The following is a 15522-nucleotide window of genomic DNA, read 5'->3' as shown; positions in this document are numbered from 1 at the left end:
GAGACCATAAATTGTTACTTTCATAAATATAGGTAGTTCTCCTCTAAAGAGAAAATGAGGATTACAGATTCTGGAGATGAGAGTTGAGAGTGTGATGCTGGAAAAACACAGCAGGTCAGGCAGCATCCGAGGAGCAGGAAAATAGACATTTCAGGCATAAGCCCTTCATCAGGAACTGGGCCAAAACAGCCTTGTTCTTGATGGTGGTTCTTCTATAATACTCATTTATTAAGTGCAATTTGGCTGTAAGGCAGTTTATGAATTGCTGATTTAATTTTATTTCAAAAATATACTTTATTCATAAAATTATTTTGATATCTATACAATTGGTCATGCCATACATTCCATTTCTTTACATACAGAGATTGGAATTAATCTTCGTCTGTACAAGTCTGTACATTGACCATCCAGATATTTTGCTGAGGCATCTGCGGGGCCTAATTACTGACTGGGCCTCCTGTTCTTCATGGGCGGGCAGACCGTACACAGTGGTTTTTCCCCACCGCGCCTTGGCGACAGCTGCCCCAAGCTTCAGCGCGTCCCTCAGCACGTAGTCCTGGATCTAGGAATGTGCCAGTCTGCAACACTCAGGCGGGTCAATGCCTTCAGCTGGAAGATCAGCAAGTTTCGGACAGACCGAAGAGCATCCTTCACCGAGTTGATGATCCTCCAGGCACAGTTGATGTTTGTCTCAGTGTGCGCCCCGGGGAACAGACCAGTGAAGTCCTGTTCAGTGTTACGGGGAAGGCAAGATTCTGATCCTCAGTGCTGGGTGTTGCAGTGTGCGGGATCAGTCGGCTTGTGTGCTTTCTGATGAAGCTATTGTGAAATGTTTGTGCTGATGGACTTGGAAAAGCATCATGGAAATGTCTCTCCAGCCTGAGGATAAGACGCCAGGAGCAATCCGTTAATTTAAAAACTCGAAGAGTTGAGATGAGAGTGAAATTTCACTGGAATTGACTAACAGCGAAAGCTCAGGGGTTGGGGAACAGTTTGAAACTCGGCTTTGTTGTTTGTACTCAGAGCTTTACCTCCCCTATTGTCTTGTTTAAAAATATATATTAAAGAACATCTGCAGACCCATGTGAATCTGTTTCAGTGACGAATCACTATGGTAACCAACAGCAAAATAACACCAGTACGGGGGCTTGGACGAGGTCAGGAGGCAGGAAACTCTGCACATTGTGGGTGAGGGAGAGAAAGGTCGAGGGAGGCATGCTGTTACTTTGGTAGAGGTACCCTGAGGAGGTGAGTAGGCTGTACAGAAGAGGTTCAGGGTGAGTCAGAGTCAGATATTAGTGAGGATAAGAGTGAGCCGGGAAGATTAAGGGCTGAATCTTAAATTCTTGCACTAAGTGTCAGTTTTGTCAAGTTTTTTCAGAGGGTTTCACATCGTGATGCTTGACATTTATCACCTTATTTTACAAAACCCGCCTGATTTATTACCTCCCCCACACCCTTTGGTGCCCCTCTCTCTCATTTGAGCACCATCACACCATGTGCCATTTCCAAAACAACTCACCACTTCCTGGATATCCCAGAATTGACCAACATCCGTGGGGCAGCACCACCTTTAAAAGGATATTGTGCAGGAAATGGTGGGGTACAGTAACAGAGAGTGAGTGTGAGGTATCAATGAGAAGATGGTGGCACTTTCATTGGCAGAGTGGAGAAGGTCACTGATCCTCTTCCTATGTGCAGTACATTCCCTCAGATGGTAGAATTACAACAGGCCAACATTTACTTAGACTGTGCTATCATTTGTGTTAGGCTAACTATATTTTTGTTTTGATTTTTACCGATGTTGTGGTTCACAGCGCTTCATAGGAGGCTCTCAAGCACTGAGGATGTCACCTAGAAAGGGGACGAAACGTTTGCAACAAAAACTCCCAGCTCGGCGAACAGAACCACAACAACGAGCACCCGAGCTACAAATCTTCTCACAAACTTTGATTTTTACTGATATTTTTGGTGATTTGCCTGAACTCTTTTTTTCCCTTGGCCTCATTATTTCTATTGCATCATCTTCCATAACACAGCATCACATGAGAACACAGCTATGGTGTTATAGGAGAACTACCTGCAAATATTGAAATAAAACAAACACTAAACAAACTTTATTATTCAAACATGAAACAGGCTGTAAATTTACGTCATATCGCCTATTGTACAAAGGCTTTTATATATATTAAAGCTATAACTGGCTATTGTAAAAACCTGATATATTTGTATTCACTTCATTTCAAATTCACGTAGCACAAAACTTGTGAATAACAAGAAATATCTGATTTAAAAAATATTCCAATGTCCTTCAATAAACCTCCTTAAAAAAAATCCAGGTACGCACAATCATTCTATTATTGATAGCCCAGTCTGGTATGTACTACAGGGACCTGCATATTTATCTACAATGGAAACCTGAGGCGAATGTACTGATACTCATGCTTTCAAAGGCTTCTGGGAAATATCCAAGTGACTGCACCACTTTCTGTCGCTGTTCTGTCTCTCCAGAGAGATGGTAAACTCAGTCCCTCACCGCTGTCCCACCACCCCGTCCTCCCTCAGGGAGACCTGACAGGAGTCTGTGATGAGCTGGAGCAGAGAGTTTTCCCAGTGTCTTATCCAACCTCCCTCAAGTGATATTATCAAAATCTGGTTATACTGGCATTCACCTCACTTGCTGCTAAATATCCCTGAGGTAAGTGTGTAACAGTTAATTTAATCGCTCACCACTCGCTGTGCCTTCAGTTGCCTGGATCCTGAGGCCTTGAATTCCTTCCCTAAACGTCTTTGCCTCTCCCCACCCCACTTTACACCTATGACCACACTTTTGGTCACCTGTTCTGATACATCTCCTTCTATGACTTTGGCGTTAGATTTCAGGGAGGGGAGGGCCTAGTGACATTATCACTGGACTGTTAATCATTCCTGATGAAGGGCTCTGGCCCGAAACGTCGAATTTCCTGTTCCTTGGATGCTGCCTAACCTGCTGGGCTTTAACCAGCAACACATTTTCAGCTGTTAATTCACAGACCCAAGTAATGTGTTGGGGACCTGCGTTAAAATGCCACCATGGCAGATAATGGAATTTGAGTTCAATAAAATTCTGGAATTAAGAATCTAATTATTAGTTTTCCATGAATCCCTTGCCGATGGTCGGAAAAGCCCATCTGGATCACAAATACCTTTTAGGGAGAGAAACTGCCATCCTTACCTGGTCTGTCCTACATGTGATTCTAGATCCACAGCAGTGTGGTTAATTCTTAACTACCTTCTGGGCAATTAGGGACAGGTAATAAATGCAGGTTTAACCAGTGACGCCTACACCCCCTGAATTCATAGAAAAAATTAGGCTCCAATGAGCATCTGAATTAGGAGTACAAGTAGACTATTCAATCCCTTCAGCCTGTTCCTTACCACTGAATAAGATTATGGCTGATCTGATCATAGCCTCAGCATCACACTTCCATCTCTCCATGATTTTCATGAACACCATTGAAGCACATTGGGATATTTTACTGAGCTAAAGGTGCTCTATAAATTGTTGTCGTTGATAAGCCAGTCAGTAGTGCTGCAAACAGGAGTGTTGGGGTTAGTGATAGAGCTTCAGGTTAAACCTTTAGATCTCTGGTTTTATGTGTGGGAGAGTCTATACTGGTGGGAACATTGAACAGCTAAACTACAACAGGTCAGAGATTCTTCAACAAGTATGTTTCCCATCCATTGGGGAGTGAGAGTTGGGAATTGGTTTCCCAACTGAGCTGAAAATGTGTTGCTGGAAAAGCGCAGCAGGTCAGGCAGCATCCAAGGAGCAGGAGATTCGACGTTTCGGGCATAAGCCCTTCTTCCTGGATGCTGCCTGACCTGCTGCGCTTTTCCAGCAACACATTTTCAGCTCTGATCTCCAGCATCTGCAGACCTCACTTTCTCCAATTGGTTTCCCAAGTCTGCAACGCCTGTTAAATACACCTAATGTTCTACTTAATTCCTCATTTCTGGAAAAAAAAGCCTCAGACAACCACAACCGTCTCTGTGTAAAATCTTATGCAGTTCAAGAGAGACAATGTCAGAAAGAAAACGAAATGTTTCTGTATCAGCTTCCATAAGCACAAAACATCCCAAATGTCTTTTAGCCAATGAGGCACTATCACAGTCATGATGCAGGAAGCGCAACAGCCAATATCCACACAGCCCACTCCCAGAGTGTAAGACCAAAAAGAGATAGGAGCTGATATAAGCCATTCAGCCCATCGAACCTGCTCCACCCTTCAACGGGATCATGGCTGATCTGGTAATCCTTAACTTTCCTCCATAACCTTGATTCCTTTGATTAAAAATCTCCACCCCAAAACATAGCAACATAAAAAAACCTAGAAAAGCTATTCTTATAATGTTGGTTAAGGGATAAAAATTGATAAGGAAACCAGGAAAAACTCCCTCATTCATTAAATATCACTGTGGGATCTTTCATAACCAAATGGCTTTAACTATTCATCCAGAAGACAGCAGCTCTGACAGTATGGCACTCCCCCAGCACTGACCCTCCGACAGTGCCACACTCCCTCAGCACTGACTCTCTGATAATGCAGCACTCCCTCAGCACTGACCCTCCGACAGTACCACACTCCCTCAACACTGACCCTCTGACAGTGCGATGCTCCGTCAGCATTGACCCTCTGACAGTGCGGTGCTCCCTCAGCCCTGACCTTCCGACAGTGCGGCGCTCCCTCAGCACTGACCCTCTGACAGTGCTGCACTCCCTCAACACTGACCCTCTGAGATTACGGCACTCCCTCAGCACTGACCCTCTGACAGTGCTGCACTCCCTCAGCACTGACCCTCTGAGATTACGGCACTCCCTTAGCACTGACCCTCCGACAGTGCCACACTCCCTCAGCACTGACTCTCTGACAGTGCAGCACTCCCTCAGCACTGACCCTCCGACAGTGCCACACTCCCTCAACACTGACCCTCTGACAGTGCGATGCTCCGTCAGCATTGACCCTCTGACAGTGCGGTGCTCCCTCAGCCCTGACCCTCCGACAGTGCGGCGCTCCCTCAGCACTGACCCTCTGACAGTGCTGCACTCCCTCAGCACTGACCCTCTGAGATTACGGCACTCCCTTAGCACTGACCCTCCGACAATGCCACACTCCCCCAGCAGTGACACTCTGACAGTACAGCACTCCCTCAGTACTGACCCTCCGACAGTGCCACACTCCCTCAGCACTGACTCTCTGACAGTACAGCACTCCCTCAGCACTGACCCTCCAACAGCATGGCACTCTCTCAGCACTGACCCTCTGACAGTTCAACACTCCCTCAGCACTGTCCATCCAACAGTGTGGCACACCCTCAGCACTGACCCTCTGACAGTTCAACACTCCCTCAGCACTGAACCTCTGACAGTGCAGCACTCCCTCAGTACTGACCCTCTGACAGTGCAGCATCCCCTCAGCACTGACCCTCCGACAGTGCAGCACTCCCTCAGCACTGACTCTCTGACAGTGCAGCATCCCCTCAGCACTGACCCTCTGACAGTGCAGCACTCCCTCAGCACTGACCCTCTAACATTGTGGCACCCCCTCAGTACTGACTCTTTTACAATGTGGCACTCCCTCAGCACTGACCCTCTGACAGTGCAGCACCCCCTCAGTACTGCATTGGCGAATAGGTATGGCTGAGGGCACAGGTCCTTCTTGAGGCAACATCTTAGGTATAAGTACCTCGGTACAATGCTTGAGGAACAAAAGCAGTTGTGTTAGTTACAGAGTTGGAAAATAAGTTAAAAATAGAACAACATTAAAGGGTTGGCGTTACTGTAAGGTAGGGAATTTCAAATCCGCATTACAAGGTACAGCTCAGTCAGGGCTTCGCATGTGGTCTGACCAGCCACACTAGACCCCAGTCCAATAGCCATCCCCACTCTGCAGCAACCCCCAGACTGCTCCATAGTGACAGCCCGCTGCTCCAAGGTAAATGCCAGGGCTCCATCTCCCCCTCCCCCCCAGTCTCTGCCCAGGGCTGCTTCCCCACCCCCTGCTCTGAAGCTCACAGTTATACCTTGGATAATCTGACACCTCAAACTTCTGGTCCAATTTTATTTTTGGATGGTGTAATTCTCTGCTCAAGGCAGCAATGGGTTACCTTGTAGTGAAAGGCAGAGGCACTTTGGGGAGACTGGAGACTCTGCTGATTCTCTTGCCAACCACAAGCCCAAGGCAACCAAGGCCAGTTGTCACAGCACTCATGCCGCAACCGGGGGCACTGCTGCCTCACAGCACCAGGGTCCCAGGTTCGATCCACCCTCGGGCGGCTGTCTGTGTGGAGTTTGCACGTTCGCCCAGTGTCTGTGTGGGTTTCCTCCGGGTGCTCCGGTTTCCTCCCACAGTCCAAAGATGTGCAGGGCAGTTGAATTGGCCACGCTAAATTGTCCATACTGTTAAGTGCATTAGTCAGAAGGAAATGGTTCTGGGTGGGTTACTGTTCGGAGGGTCGGTGTAGACTTGTTGGGCCAAAGGGCCTGTTTCCACACTGTAGGGAATCTAATCTAATACCCTCACTTAACTTCAGGTGACACAGTGGCTCAGTGGTTAGCACCGCTGCCTCACAGCATCACGGTCCCAGGTTTGATTCCAGCCTCGGGTGACTGTCTGTGTGGAGGTTGCACATTCTCCCTGCGTCTGCGTGGGTTTCCTCCCACGGTCACAAAGATGTGCAGGTCAAGTGAATTGGCCATGGTAAATTGCCCATAGTGTTAAGTGCATTAGCCAGAGGGAAATGGGTCTGGGTGGGTTATCTGTGGAGGGTCTGTGTGGACTTGTTGGGCCGAAGGGCCTGTTTCCACACTGTAGGGAATCTAATCTAATCTTCACTGCTTCACCACTGGATTAAAAATCACACAACACCAGGTTATAGTCCAACAGGTTTAATTGGAACCAATTGTTGGACTATAACCTGGTGTTGTGTGATTTTTAACTTAACTTTGTACACCCCAGTCCAACACCGGCATCTCCAAATCATCACCACTGGATGGCAGACTTACCCAGAAAAATATTACAGTGTCTTAAAAGTGTGAGGTGATTCACTTTGGAAGGAGCAACAGGAAGGAAGAGTACTGGGCCCATGGCAGTGTAGATGAGCAGAGAGATCTCGGTGTCTGTGTGCATAGATCCCTGAAAGTTGCCACCCAGGTTGATAGAGTTGTTGAGAAGGCTTACACTGTGTTAGCTTTTATTGGGAGAGGGATTGAGTTTTGGAACCACAAGGTCATGTTGCAGCTGTACAAAACTCTGATGCGGCCGCACTTGGAGTATTGTGTACAGTTCTGGTCACCGCATTATAGGAAGGATGTGAAAACTTTGGAAAGGGTTCAGAGGAGATTTATTGGGATGTTGTCTGGTGTGGAGAGAAGGTCTTATGAGGAAAGGCTGAGGGACTTGAGGCTGTTTTTGTTAGAGAGAAGAAGGTTGAGAGGTGACTTAATTGAGACATATAGGATAATCAGAGGGTTATATAAGGTGGAGAATGAGAGCCTTTTTCCTCAGATGGTGATGGCTAGCATGATGGGACATAGCTTTAAATTGAGGGGTGATAGATATAGGAGAAAGTGAGGACTGCAGATGCTGGAGATCAGAGCTGAAAGTGTGTTGCTGGAAAAGCGCAGCAGGTCAGGCAGCATCCAAGGAGCAAGAGAATCGACGTTTCGGGCATGAGCCCTTCTTCAGGAATGATAGATAAGGACAGATGTCAGAGGTAGTTTCTTTTCTCAGAGAGTTGTAGGGGCGTGGAACGCCCTGTCTGCAACAGTAGTAGACTCACCAACTTTAAGGGCATTTAAATGGTCATTGGATAAACATATGGATGAAAATGGAATAGTTTAGGATAGATGGACTTCAGATTGGTTTCACAGTTTGGTACAACACTGAGGGCCAAAGGGCCTGTACTGTGCTGTAATGTTCTATGTTCTATGTTATTGTTTACACAAGAGTAAAATGAGGTTTGGTTTTAATCCGGTGGAATTCTGAAAAAGGAATTAACTTCATCTATCCCAAAATAAACATCTACCTACAAAATAACGAGCATTTCAGTTTGGTTCAAAATTGCTGTATCATTGGTGACCATGCCTTCAGATGTCTAAACTCTGAAATTCTCTTTTTAAAACTCCTCACTTTCCCCTCCTCTATAACATTCTTTAAAACCTAATCTATGACCAAGCTTTCGATGACCTATCCCAATCTTGCATTTCTCAGTGTCAATATTTTTAGTGAAATCCTTCTGTGAAGGGCCTTGGGGACATTTTTTTGGAATGAAAGGTGATATAGGAATGCAGTTTCATTTCCCTTTATCCTTCTGTGGGACATGGCTTCCACAATTGCCCTCGAACTGGGTGGCAGTTAAGAGTCAACCTCATTGTTATGGGTTTGGAGTCACGTATAGGCCAGAGCAGATAGGGGCGGCAGATTTCCTTCCCTGAGGGACATTAATGCAGGACGTGAGCTGGAATTGTCCCTAGCCCCTGGGTGGTGGGGGCAATGGTGAGAAAGTTGGGAGAATCACGTGAGATGGTCAGTGAGGGGTTTCCCAATGTGAAAATCAAAACGTCCCATTTACCAACTGTTATGGACCTGACCAAACCCTATCAAAAGATGTTAAGACAACAGCCGGACCTTAACTTTTTCTTATTTTAAAGGCATATACCAGACATTGTGTTTGATTGGCCAAACTGCATTTCATTCATATATAATGGTTAAAATACAGCAAAAGAAAGAGTAAATTGGAATAACTTAACTCTACTGGAAAATGTACCAGAATAATAGATTATTTAACTGCTCAACAGTAACTGTTCAAATTTAGGAACATCCCATAAGCATGTCCTTAGTAAAGGCAAATTATGTAAAATAGATTGTCTCACAGGCAATTCGCTGGCTCAGAAGGGAAGCCATTAAGAGGAACTCTGAGAGGGAGACGAGCAGGGAGAGATGTACTGCAGCTTCCAAACCCAGCTTCAAGATGCCAGAAATTGAAAAGCTAAAACTCACAATCCTGGTTCTGGGGGGGGAGCCAGCCTTCCAGGCTGCTTCTATTGTTCCAACCTTTAAAAATAACTTCAATGTCTCACAAGCTGTTTGTTGGATTCAAATAGACACTCGGTACCATTGTCTTAAACCTCGCCTCAAACAAAATGCAGAACAAAATGCTTTCTTAAAGCCATTATATTGCCATACAACCAGGAGTTGAACAGTGAGATAAGACTGTTGGTAGTTAGGGGCCACTGACCTATTTGCTCATTGCATGCAATGGCATCCTTACTAAGCTGTCTCTGTGCATCGCTGATATTCAATTTCCCATTCGCACCCCCCCACCCCGGATAGAAACCAGACAGTGACAATTCCCGACACGACATTCCCAGTGGGTACCTGGTGACTCCGGCTCACTGCCTGCTCCTCCAGACCTCAATCAGTCACTGACATCTCAGGGCACTCTCCATGGGCAGTGACCACCCCTCTCCCCCCACCTCCCCACCCCCCCACCCCCACCATCTGCTTGGAGATTCAGGTCCCTGTCGGCAAATTAGATACCAATATCCTTGAGCCCAGTATACTCGAGGCAAATGAGAGGCACCGTGCAGGGCAGCTGTGGACTGCCATCTCTGGACCAGGTGCACAGCTGAGCTCTAACATGGTGCTGGTGCCAGGAATCCAGCCAGGACCAGGCAGTAGCGAATACTTGCCCCTGCAGTGTGTGGGAGAATGGGAACGAACAGTGCCCATCGGGCATGGCATGGAGTGAATTAGGTATGTTCAGAAAACAGCACGAGAAACTCTCCGTGAAACTCACTGAGATTGACATCTAAACCAAATTCGGGTAAGATTCAGACCCATGAGGCTTTACAGCAATAATAAGACAGTACGAAATGGGAGCTGGATTAGGCCATTCGGCCCCTTGAGCCCGCTCCATCATTCAATAGGATTATGGCTGATCCAACATCCCTCACGTCCACTTCCTTGCTCTTTCCCTGTAATCTTTGATTCCCCGACTGATTGAGAATCTATCTCAGCCTTAAATATAAACAAGGACTCTATCCCCACAGCTCTCTGTGCCAAGGAGTTCCAAGACTCTCAACCCTCAGACAGAAGATATTCCTCCTCATCTCAGCCTTAAGGTGCTGATCAAACATCAATGACTGTCATGATTATTGAGGCTAGCTTGATATTGCAGGTTTATGTCATCTCTCTCTCTCTCTATCTCTCTCTCTCTCTTTCTCTCTCTCTCTCTCTCTCTCTCTCTCTGCTGTTGGTCTTGATAAATGTCAAGATTGGAAGCAGAAGATTGGGTCTCCTGTTAAGACGAGACTAACAGTCCCCGTCAAGTTGTGATCAATATATAATTTCAGTTACATCACACTGTAAACATTTGCTATAAATTCTGTGTCTTATGGTCTTATACTCCACTACCACCTGATGAAGGAGCAGCACTCTGAAAGCTAGTGCTTCCAAATAAACCTGTTGGACTATAATCTGGTGTTGTGTGATTTTTAACCCAGTCAAGTTGCAGTGTGTGTGTTAATGATGCAAAACAAACGACAGAACCGGTCCCTCTTGTATGTATTATAAAAACAAAGTGAATGACCTCTTGCAGACAATGGTTTGTACACGCTAATATTCACAGAAGCATTAAAATGGAAGTGACTGTGCTTCCCTGTGACAAAGACTTTACTCAAAGCACTCCCTTGTAAACTCTGCAGAGAACTACTGAGATTTAACATATTCCTGGATTTCCACCTGTTGGTTGCTAAGTGTACAAAGCTGTTTTATAGTAATCTAAGTGTCTGTGGATCCCAAATTCTTTCCAAGTTAAAGTTTCAAAAGTGAATTTGATGTCAGTGTTTCCAAGACTGGTCTTGGCAGAGGTAGTAGCCTCATTTATTTACAATTTTGCAACCTGTTGCTGCATGACTACTGTTCTGTGACTTTCAAACAACAAGTTATACCCTGCAGCATTCCTTTCTGCTTTCACCATCCTTCAGCAAGCAAAGATTATGGTCTGTTTTATTTAATCAAACCCAGGTTCACAGTTCTGATGAAAAATAAATAAAAGCACTCTGTGTATTAGTAACTGCAGCTTTCCTTTGTCTTACTGAGATTTGATTTGATGTTTTAGGTTTGAAACTTGACTGAGTTGCCAGAACACAACATGTTCTGATGTGGGTTCTTTGGAGCTTCTTAAATCAGGTTTCTCGGTCCCATTTATTAACAGGCTCGACCTGATGGTAAAAGCTGCCGAGCAGCAAATTCTGTGGGAGGATACGATTCTGCGCTGGAAAGTTTTCAACCTCCTGGCAGGATACGACAATCACAGCTACTGAGCTTGGGGTTGGTGAACTGTCGCCTGTGTGGGATCCTGTTCAAATAACAACTGAAATCGGTGAGTTGCGAAAACAGCCTCTTTATTCAGCAATCACAGAACAAGTTCGAGACAGTAACAGAATCCCCAAATGCAGTTCTCAAAGAGCTCCTTTGTACACATTCTTACATAGATTACAATTTCATTACGGTGGTGTTACATTTTTTAATCTCTGGTACACAAAGATTTGAAGGGCTTCTGTCCTGGGAGACAGGAGATGGGTTAAATGTGTGCTAGGTGCTAACTGCTATTCCTGATGGGACACCTGTCCGGTCTGCTTACATAATTAGGAGTTCAAAGTTAAAAATCACACAACACCAGGTTATAGTCCAACAGGTTTAATTGAAAGCACTAGCTTTCAGAGTGACGCTCCTTCATCAGGTGATTGTCAGGTGAAGGAGCGTCGCTCTGAAAGCTAGTGCTTCCAATTAAACCTGTTGGACTATAACCTGGTGTTGTGTGATTTTTAACTTTGTACACCCCAGTCCAACACCGGCATCTCCAAATCATAATTAGGAGTTGTTAGTCCTTTTGTCTTTAAGTTAGTAAATATTAGTGAAAATGATAGGCATACATGCTATAAATGAGTTAAAAGTTGTACTTATAGGGATATTAAACTTATTACTGCAGTTTGGTTGTGAGATTTATTTACTGTTTGCCAGTATGAGTTTCATTCATTCATGGAAATGCAATTTTGTCAATCAGTTTCTTAAAGGGGTAATGACCCAGTTAAAAGGTATTTAACAGGTACTTAGTCTATTCAGGTCCAGGAGTTGGTTGGGAAGGACTGATGTATATTATAATGTTCCCTAGAGACTTGATGGGGATGGTATTGTTCTGTATCAGGTGGTTGGTAAGGGCTGATAGTTGTGGAAATGACAGAATGGGTTTGGAATTTTTAAATTTTGATAGTAAAATGTACTACAGAACCGAGATTTTATGAATGAATGAATGAAACAGTGTTGTAGTAAATAATGGGTTAGTAAAGGGTTACAAATAAATGAACAGGAACCCTGCATTATTGAACATAGCTAGCTGGTGAGTGAGTTAATAAAGATAACCGATAACACAATATCTCAAAACTGGATGGCTGGTGTTGTAAGACCAACAGCGTGAGTTCAATCCCCCACATTACTGAGGTTACCCTGAAGGATTCCCCTTTTCAACCACTCCCCTTACCTGAGCTTTGGTGACCCTCAGCTTAAACCACCCCCATTGTCTCTATCAGTAATGAGGGAGCAGTCCTATGGTCTGGTAAGACTAGGGTGACTTTAGATTAGATTAGATTAGATTACTTACAGTGTGGAAACAGGCCCTTCGGCCCAACAAGTCCACACCGACCCGCCGAAGCGCAACCCACCCATACCCCTACATTTACCCTTTCACCTAACACTGGGTTTCCTCCGGGTGCTCTGGTTTCCTCCCACAGTCCAAAGATGTGCGGGTCAGGTGAATTGGCCATGCTAAATTGCCCGTAGTGTTAGGTAAGAGGTAAATGTAGGGGTATGGGTGGGTTGCGCTTCAGCAGGTCAGTGTGGACTTGTTGGGCCGAAGGGCCTGTTTCCACACTGCAAGTAATCTAATCTAAACTATGGGCAATTTAGCATGGCCAATTCACCTGGCCTGTACATCTTTGGACTGTGTGAGGAAACCAGAACACCCGGAGGAAACCCACGCAGACACGGGGAGAACGTGCAAACTCCACACAGTCAGTCGCCTGAGGCGGGAATTGAGCCTGGGTCTCTGGCGCTGTGAGGCAGCAGTGCTAACCACTGTGCCACCGTGCTGCCCACTTTTACCTCAGAAATTCACCAGTACATTCATTAAACTCTAGCTCCACGGAACCCACAACTAACTTGCATTTATTTAAACATTGAACTTATGAAAACACCCAAAAGCATTTATCGGGAATTATCAGATGTACATTTAAAAGTATGGTCTGACTGGCAAAGGTTGTTCATAAGGTGTGTCTATAGGAGCATTGAGCTGTAGAGGGTGGGAGATTTAGGAAGGGAATTCCAGAGCCTAGTGTCCATCCAGGTAATGGCATGGTCATGAATGGAGGGATACACAAGGAGCCCAAATTGGGGGATGCAGAGATCACTGAAGGTCCTGGATATAGAGGGGATTACAGAGATGGGGAGGGGGAGCACCCAGGGGAGATTTAAAATACAAGTGTTGGGGTGGAATGGCTAAATAAATCACTCAGAGTCCAGAATCGAAGAGTTTATTGATGTTACACTGGCTGGAAGAAACCTCTGGGTCCAGAAGCTTTCTCACTGAACAAAGGAAAGACATCAACTTTTATACATTAGCTTTCAGCCACCTTTGTCTATTACAAACCAATCGTATTACTGATTGATTACATTAGTTTCTAATCGGGTTAATCATGTGACTGCATGGTTAGTGATGGATGACCCTATGGACCTTCCCATGATCTCATGTTGTTTGCCAGGCATCACATCTCCTTGGGCTTTCACAGTGTGCTTTATACTGAGATATTAAAAGGTTAACTCGCTCTGCTGACCGGCAGGAAATTGGATGCCCCAAAGCTCGGTAAGATGCCTCTGACTTACAGGTAGATTGTAAGGAATTTACATTCCCATCCCTTGCTATTCAGAGTCATTTCCGAGTTATTCAGAGTAAAAGAATTGCATCATCAGCCTATTTAAAATCAATAAGAACACTGCAGTTCGAATTTGAATACGCCTTGCAGTTAAAAAGAAATCACAATAGATTTGACCGTTAAGGGATGATTTATAATATATTGTTTCTGGACATTGTCAGGTCACTGCATTGTATCTTGAGTAGCATGTGACTGTGAGGGAATGGTTGGGAGCTGTATTGTGGGTATTACTGACTGTGATGTAAAGATTTTGTATAAAGGAAGGATTGTTTCCTTTGTCCAGAGAGATCCCTTGACATGGCGAAGTACGTTAAAGGGTTCCTCCAGAAAGCTTAATAACATTTTGGTTGTTCACAGAAGTTGGTGTGTTGCAGTTGCATCAAGCATGTAAGAATCTCAGGGAAAAAAGAACCTAACAATACAACCACATCCCAATGCTGCTGACCTCTGTACCTGCCATTCAATTCTCTGTGCTGGCACAATGGAGACTTCTCCCTGCTGCGTATAGGAATTCAGTTAAACCCCTTGCTGTTAGTCTGTTGGTTGCATTTAGAATTTACAGATGTATATAATGTGTCGTGACAATTACCTGAAGAGTCTTAATTATTCTGGGATCAGATTTTTCCTGCTAATCTTCACTAAGTAACAAATTTTGAACTGTCTGGTTAAAAAAACAGAGCCTCTATAGAGGTTTTTTTAAGGGTGCTTCTTATCAAGACAGTCTCATTACCCAACGCTGACTGTCCACAGAAATTAAATTCAATCCTTTGATGTGGCACATTAAAACCATTATTAAATATTTATGGTGCGCATCTACATGCAGATGTAGTTACAATCACAAAGGGTGCTCACTAATGACAGTCATGTTTTTATTTTTCTATCCCATTTTAAATCGCAAACTTTAAATTAGCTTGCAAGAAGGGCTTCGCTAATCAAAACTATCTCAGTGCAAGCGGTGGCTACATTTTTACTTCTCTTATTTTTGATGTAATAGGGATGACCTTAATGTGTGATTGCATAGAGACACTTTGCTCTCTTAATAAAAGCCGAAAGAACTGTGGACACTGGAAATCAGAAACAAAAACAGAAATTGCTGGAAAAGCTCAGCAGATCTGGCAGCATCTGTAGAATTCTGAGAAAGAGTCACTTGACCCAAAACAAACTCTGATTTCTCTCCACAGATGCTGCCAGACCTGCTAAGATTTTCCAGCAATTTCTGCTTTGTTTCACTTTATTATCTTATCTGTTTGCTATGAGTACAGAGGCCCTGATCCTAACCGTGAAAATTACTGCTTCAGCTAACAATCTCCTTCAGCCATTTTTAGGTCATGTAAAAACCATGGGCAGTCATTTTATTATAACTAAGAAAAATGGCAGCCATTTTATAATAAGAAGAATCATGGGCAGCCCTTTGGAAAGGGAAGAAAGTATCAACAACGGAGGAAATGTTTATGTCTGGGGAGGAACGTAAAGTCCCGGTTACGAACTTT

At 44.6% G+C, this 15522-nt stretch overlaps 1 protein-coding gene across 3 annotated transcripts in view; it reads left to right on the top strand.

Moving 5' to 3' along the window:
* Positions 1-2621: 2621 nt before the first annotated feature.
* nlrx1 (NLR family member X1) overlaps positions 2622-15522 on the top strand; it is a 75967-nt gene continuing 63066 nt past the window's right edge. For all 3 annotated transcript variants that reach the window (XM_060846959.1, XM_060846961.1, XM_060846963.1), the window contains exons 1-2: positions 2622-2698; positions 11260-11427. The gene's annotated coding sequence lies outside the window, so the exon portion shown is untranslated. The remainder of the gene's footprint in view (positions 2699-11259; positions 11428-15522) is intronic.

The sequence above is a fragment of the Hemiscyllium ocellatum genome, chromosome 29 (assembly GCF_020745735.1).
Source record: "Hemiscyllium ocellatum isolate sHemOce1 chromosome 29, sHemOce1.pat.X.cur, whole genome shotgun sequence".
Classification (NCBI taxonomy): domain Eukaryota; kingdom Metazoa; phylum Chordata; class Chondrichthyes; order Orectolobiformes; family Hemiscylliidae; genus Hemiscyllium; species Hemiscyllium ocellatum.
Note: the sequence above shows the minus strand (reverse complement) of the source record. Positions and strands in the feature narration are given on the sequence as shown.